Source organism: Fopius arisanus, unplaced genomic scaffold (assembly GCF_000806365.1).
Source record: "Fopius arisanus strain USDA-PBARC FA_bdor unplaced genomic scaffold, ASM80636v1 scaffold00120, whole genome shotgun sequence".
In the NCBI taxonomy this organism is placed as follows: Eukaryota; Metazoa; Arthropoda; class Insecta; order Hymenoptera; family Braconidae; genus Fopius; species Fopius arisanus.
This window is the reverse complement of record NW_011887859.1, coordinates 294,632-302,461: the sequence shown is the minus strand read 5'-3', so window position 1 is coordinate 302,461 and position 7,830 is coordinate 294,632.

Genomic DNA, 7,830 nt, shown 5'->3' with positions numbered 1-7,830 from the left:
TTCAATTGATACGAAAATTAAAATAGTTTTTGATAAATCAATAAGTCCGATTATGAAATTTTTTTCGCAAATGATTCATACTATTAAACCAATTTCATTTTTTTGGGAAATATTCGTCTGATTGTACTCGACATAGATCATTTTATCTTATAGAGCATTAGTTTATAGAGCAGTTTTCGTAAAAAACCGAAAAATTGAAATATCTTGGAAAATCGGAACTAACCGGTATATATATTTTGATTGCTCCTTATAGCTGACATCAAGACAAATACGTTAAATGGGAAAAGAATCATATTGGTTGGATAGTTTTTGAGATATTCGAGAAATTAGATCTAGAAACGAATGAGAATTTCTCACAAATGGCTGGATTGATTGGGCTGAAATTTGGCACACAGTCGTCATTAATAACTATCATTTGACGAAATGAGGAATTTTTCTGAAATTTTTGAGCCGGATTTTGACAACCAGATGGACAACCGCACATACACACGGGGTGATCAAATTTCTTATTTTTACGTTACAAACCGTTTTACATCGTTTCGAAGCGAAATTAAGAAATCGAAAAATAGATCGATTACAATGCTTCCATTTGGAAGCAAAAAGGAGTTAAATTGGCCCACTTCTTTCCAAAATATAAAATCTATATCTTTTTATAGATATAGAAAATCGAATATCTCCGGAACTACTGGGCTGATTGAGCCCAAATGAAATTAGAACCGTCGCTGTTAAAGAATGAAAATGTTTCCGAAATTTTAAGTTGATATCTCCATTTTTGTGGAGGCTGGAGCGCGTACAACAATGTTTTGGAAAAAAACAGAAATGCGGAAATATCTTGAAAACTTTGTACCGACGGCTATATAGATTTTCATTGATCTAGATAGGGGCCATCGAGACGGACATTTTAAAAGAAAAAATAGTTCAATCGGCTAACTAGTTTTCGAAATATTTACAAAAAACGTTTAAAAAGGAAAAGGCTTTTTCTCCTGAACTATTGGACTAATCGAGCCGATTCTACGGCCAGAGTTAGTCCAAAGTAGGATCTATAATTTGACAAAATTTCATATTTTTTCGAATTTTTTTTTTCCTCTTATTGTTATATTTTCTAAAATTTAATTTCCAAAAATTATGATCGCGAAACTTCGTATTTTTACGTTTCAGACCATTCTGCATCATTTTCAATGACAATTACAAAAAGTCAAAATTTAACGATTCCAAAGCTTCCATTCAGAAGCAAAAAGACATTCCATTTTTTAACCAGAGGCTTCCTGAAATGACACACTGAAATGGAAGAAAAATTAGCAGGATCGGAAATCATTATGTAGAAAAATTAGCAGGATCGGAGATCTTTATGTAGAAAAATTAATTAATTTACTAAATACATTTTTAGGTAACAATTTTTTTGGATCCGTAAAAAAAAGGCAGTGGCTATAGACACTGTATATGGCAATTGCCATACGTCCAAGGTAACGTTTACCATATGTTTAAGCCCTTTCTTGTCATACGCACATGGAAAAAGCCGTACACGCATGGCAAAGGCCATGTGCGTATGGCCGTGTGCGTATGGCTTTTGCCATACGTGTATCGCTTTTGCCATTCGTGTACGGCTTTTGCCATGCGTGTACGGCTTTTGCCATACGTGAATGGCAAGAAAGAGCTTAAACATATGGTAAACGTTGCCTTGGGCGTATGGAAATTGCCATATACAGTGTCTATAGACACTGCCTTTTTTTTTACGAATCCAAAAAAATTGTAACCTAAAGATGTATTTAGTAAATTCATTAATTTTTGTACATAATGATCTCCGATCCTGCTAATTTTTCTTCCATTTCAGTGTGTCATTTCCGGAAGCCTCTGCTTAAAAAATGGAATGTCTTTTTGCTTCCGAATGGAAGCTTTGTAATCGTTAAATTTTGACTTTTTGTAATTTTTATTGAAAATGATGCAGAATGGTCTGAAACGTAAAAAGACGAAGTTTAGCGATCATGTCTGTATGCCCCCTCCCATTCGCCGATTCTTGGAAATTAAATTTTCGAAAATCCAACAATAAGAGAAAAAAAAAATTCAAAAAAATATGAAATTTTGTCAAATTATAGATCCCACTGTGGACTAACTCTGGCCGTAGAATCGGCTCGATCAGTCCAATGGTTCCGGAAAAAAAGCCTTTTCTTTTTTAAAAGTTTTTTGTAAATATTTGGAAAACTAGTTAGACGATTGAGGTATTTTTTCTGCTAAAATGTCCGTCTCGATGGCCCCTGTTTCGATCAATGAAAATCTATGTAGCCGTCGGTACAAAGTTTTCAAGATATTTCCGTATTTCTGTTTTTTTCCAAAACATCGTTGTACGCGCTCCAGTCTCCGCAAAAATGGGCATATCAACTTGAAATTTCGGAAACATTTTCATTCTTTGAAAGCGACGGTTCTAATTTCATTTGGGCTCAATCAGCCCAGTTGTTCCGGAGATATTCGATTTTTTATATCTATAAAAACATATATTTTATATCTTGAAAAGAAGTGGGCCAATTTAACGCCTTCTTGCTTCCGAAGGGAAGCATTGTCATCGATCTATTTTTCGATTTCTTAATTTCGCTTCGAAACAATGTAAAATGGTTTGTAACGTAAAAATAAGAAGTTAGATCACCCCGTGTGTATGTGCGGATGTCCATCTGGTGGTCAAAATCTGGCTCAAAAAATTCAGAACAATTCGTCATTTCGTCAAATGATAGTTACTAATGACGACTGTGTGCCAAATTTCAGCCCAATCAATCGAGCCATTTTTGAGAAATTCTTATTCGTTTCTACATCTAATTTCTGGAATATCTCAAAAACTATCCAACGGATATGATTCTATTCCCATTTAACGTATTTGTCTTGATGTCAGCTATAAGGAGCATTAAAAATATATATACCGGTTAGTTCCAAATTTCCAAGATATTTCAATTTTTCTGTTTTTTTACCAAAACTGCTCTATAAAGTAATGCTCTATAAGATAAAATGATCTATGTCGAGTACAATGAGACGAACATTTCCCAAAAAAGTGAAATTGGTTTAATAGTATGAAATATTTGCGAAAAAATATTTCATAATTGGACTTATTTATTCATCAAAAACTACTTCAATTTTCGTATCAATTGAAATTTATTGATTTAAAAAAAATTGTTATTGACAATTTATTCATGCGAATCTCAATAATCATCTAACAAATGATAATTAATTATTAATTATCAATAAATTAATCATCACTTAACATTATTTAGCATGTATCATTCGCTTATCTTCCTTGCTTGAGCGAGTAAGGATGAGAGCAAGAGTGGAAGGGAGGGAAAGAGACAGAGCAACTGGCGAAAAGACTTTCACGGGTCTTTCCATCATTTTCAGGCTCACAAATATCCAATGTTGTCATTCCGCGCACAAACACAGCGTAAATGTGACGTCACAGTAGCTGGCAACGCATGCGATATATATAGATATAGTGGACTCCCAGAGTAGAGGTTTTCAGCGCGGTGATATATTGAGGGGTGGAATCGGAAAATCGCGTCCACCTTCTAAAATATAAGGGATGGGTAAAAATGTTTCAAATAAACTGTGTTTCATATTCAAGAATATAAAATTATGGAGGGAAAAAAAATTTTTTTCATGTATTAGATTAGAAGTTACCCTTCCTATTTCATAGTAATTTTTCGAATGAAATTATATTGCTATGAAAATATAATGACTCAGATTTTTAAATATTTTTCACTATTATTTGAAATTGAAAAATGACATTTTTTCCATTTTTTATCAAATTTTTTCGCCTATCGTACATTTGAACAGCTGTAGGGGTTGAACGGTACAAAATAGAGATGAAGTGCTTCATATATTTTTTATCGGAAATATTTTGCTCTTCAAATTATATCCGACCTTTTTTTCTATATCTAGTGTACTTTGCAAGTTAATCGCGAAAAACCATTTTTGAGGGTAGTTTTTAATTTTTTTCTCGGATTGTACAAACTTTGATCGCTTAAAATTACTTGCCCGTTAATCAGACGATCAAAACACACATTTCTACATATAAAGCGTCTTGGCTTTATGAAACACATATGTTAGACCTAATTTGCCTGGACAAAGTAAGAATAGTAGAATCTGAGCTGACGGCACGTCTGGGGATTTCAATGGTGAGAAATATTTTTTATTTATGATTCTGAGACTAGTGAGAAATCATAGATTTTTGGAATAAATTAGAACCAATTTTGATTTCCGATCTCGTCAAATCTCTTCAATTGTTAAACATATCGACAGATCTTTAATTTCCCATTAAAAATTGCAGTTTTCAAGTTAAGAAGTCATACTAGTTTTCTACGCAAAGTAGAGACAAATTCCAGAGAAGAGAGCAATTTTTTAATGAATTAAAAAAAATAGTTTTTTCAAAACAAAATACGATAAAATGGGTTTCTAAATTGTGATTCAATTTACTCCAGATATACTCATGGCCACAATTTGGTTTTTTTCACTTATCCTTTTTCATTTTTCAGCCCATTGTGATTGTGGGAGCACACTTCACTGCGATTCTGGAGCCACAGGCGATGAAATTATTTGCAAATGTCAAGTCACTCCAGGGGATGGAAGACGTGGTAAATTGTGTCTAAGAGCCTTGACTAGAAGATAATACGGTGATGAATTAGGAAGGCAGGTTGCTGACGTTTTTCAGGCACACTTGGCTCCTAATTTCAAACATTCCGAACACAATAAGTCAGCACTCATGGTGCCTTCTCAGGCCGTTCTAAGAGGAGCGAAATGTGAAGTAAGAAAATTGGAGTATTATCACCAAGATCCCAGTTTGGCTCTAGCAATTATGAAAGCTTCTGACTATCGGAAGACGATTCATGAAGTAGCACTTGATCCTTTCCTTATTCTTTACTGGTCAACGCTACAGCGACATGTGTACTGCAGGTACTTGAGAACATCAAAAACCGGTACATTACACTTCGATGCTACTGGGGGATTCCCTCAAACTTTTGTAAAATTGAATGAGGAAAAAATCAAGGCCATTTTCATTTACGTCGCTGTCGTCAATTGTTCAGGTGGTCAATTCTCAATAGGGCAAATGCTCTCTGAAAAACGTGACACAATAACACTTGTACATTTCCTGGTACAGTGGCTTCAGGCTGGATTCCCCAAACCTCCGGAAGTCGTTTCGGACTCAAGCCGAGCTTTGGTAAACGCAAGTGTTATAGCTTTCACTCCTCACAAGACGATCGAGAGTTACTCAGATAGCAGATTGACTGAAAAAGTTAGTGACTGCTATATTCGTTACGATGTTGCACATTTTATAAAAATGTATGCAAAGCTGCTCACAAGTACCCCTAGACTAGTTAAAACATTTTACTTAGCTTCCTTGGGGCTATTGATGAAGTTGACGACCAAAGAAGATATCCTTAAGACTTTGAAATATTTCTTTGTGGCTGGACTACTCGAGACTAACGGTTGCACTAAAGGAACAACTAAACCATCAATGGGTCAACGCTTGAAGGATAGACTTCTAGGTCTAATAACAGGTGATCATCTCCAACAGTTGCAGTCAGAAAATGATTCATTGGAATCAAATAAATGATTTTATCTAGATAATAGAAAACAAAAATTTCTTTTCGAATTGTCAAAAAAAACTATTGGATGTCTTTTTCATTTCTAAAAATCTTTATTTGAGGCCCGCATTGACTATGTATCGAACATGAACTTTTGTTTAAATTCTATCTTGGTAGCCTAAAATATATTAAATGGTTATTAAAATATAATTTACAAAAGAGGAAAAATGATTTAAGAGTGCTAAATCGCGATATTGATTGAAAGGGATCTACCCAGTTTACAGAAAAATAATGAAAAGTACGCAACTTACCATTGTATTTAACTGTTACTCAATCTAGTAGAAAGCAATGGTAAGCTGCTTATTTTTACTCAGTTTTTGTGAGCTTGGCAGATCCCTCTCAGTCAATAGCGTGATTTACCGCTCTTCAATAATTTTTTCCCATTTTTTCATTATATTTTTGTAACCATTCAGGCTAACAAGATAGAATTAAAATAAAAGATCGCGTTCTACAGATAGTAGATGCGGGCCTTAATCCAAATAAATACTTTACTCATACCAAATGAAATTTTTTTCAGTTTAAGACTATTTCTTCGTTCTAATTAAGGGAAGGTTAGTATAAAATTTGAAAGAGGTGGGTTATTAGATTGAGACTTACCATACCTTGAAAATGATTTATGACGAAAAATGAATAATTGATACAAGAAAATTTAATTATTAATTCAGCTTAAGAACACTTAAAACGTTTAAATATTTTTGAGAAGTCCTAGGCTTCCAATTTTACAGCTAAAATTTTTATTTGTCAAAATTTCTGAAAAAATATATAGAATAACAATTATATATTTCTTTTTCAAATTTCGAATTGTAAACACTTAATTTTGCTTTTGTTTACATGTAAAATGGTACCATTTATATGTAATGACCAGAAGAATGAGAAATTGATTTTTTAGGCTTTGAATTTCAAGAACATTGCTAGTAATTTTTTTACTCCAAATTTTTCCAAAGTTTGGAAAAAAATTATGTTGCAAAAAGGGGAGACCTGCATTTTCATACTACATTAACAACTTCTTTTACACTAGTTTTGTCATTTTTAATCATAGGTAATTGATATGCGACGTAAGGTAGATCTTAATTCACTAACCCATGACTCCCAACTTTCATACTACCCTTCCCTTGAATAAATTGATTGTTAGAATTTGCTAAACATTTATTCGATACGAAGAATTCATAAAATATAGGATGCACTAATGTGAAAATCAATATCAAAGATTAAAAGTCGCAATAAACTGAATGAAAATCTGGATTTGATTCAAATAAACTGTTTTGTAGAGGAAGATGAGAAATTGATTGAACACGAAGAAACTGATGATCCAAAAGATGACACTGCTCAGAACCCCGATACGGATATTACTGATTATACTTTGTCTTCACCTGTTACCGCTCCGAGTTCGTGGCAGGTTATAGCCCAATCAATGCGAGAAGAAGTTGAGAAGCTGATGAAATCAACAAAGGGTCAACCCTGCATGGACAATGGAACAGAGGTAAATGGGCACAGATATCTGGCAATAGTTGTTCGGTTAGTCCATGACATCAGTCATCTTCCTTTATGGACAGGTGTCACGTGGCACAAATACGGATATGGCCGTCTGCCAGCGTCCAGTGCGTCTGTCGAGTGTGCAATCAAGAAGATAAAACGAGGAGTGTTTCACAGCAACAAGACCCGGCCTGGTATGATTGTGAAAGAACACATCGATTACCTACAAGGTCGGTCCATAGTAGTTGGTGGTCGTTTGGACGATCTTGGATACAATACTGCTGAGGGTAAGGGTAGTGAACGAGAAACAAGGGAAGAACTTGAGGGTCAAGGTCCTGATAAGGCGGCGGAGAGGAAGAAGCGAGGACGCAGGCAGCAGCAGCAGCCCAGTCAAAATATGAGCACTGATGCCAAGGAGTTTCGCGCAACTGAGAGTGAGTCGAAGAGATCTGAGAGAATAGATAAGGCAGAGGATAACGATGAAACGTCTGAGAGCGCTACAAATTGTGCGGTAGGGGATTTGATACTGATGATGACGCTACTTAGAATATCACATCATCTGTATCAGATAAAAATACTGAAAATTCTGAAAGTGAAGAGACTATTAGTGCTGAAGAAGCTATTGCTACTACTATTGGAAGCCCTGAAAATTCTAGCAGTGAGGACGTAGGTGCTGGGGGGCAGAATTCTGGCAGAGAAGCAACTAATGGTGGAGGAACTACTGAGGAGATAGCTACAT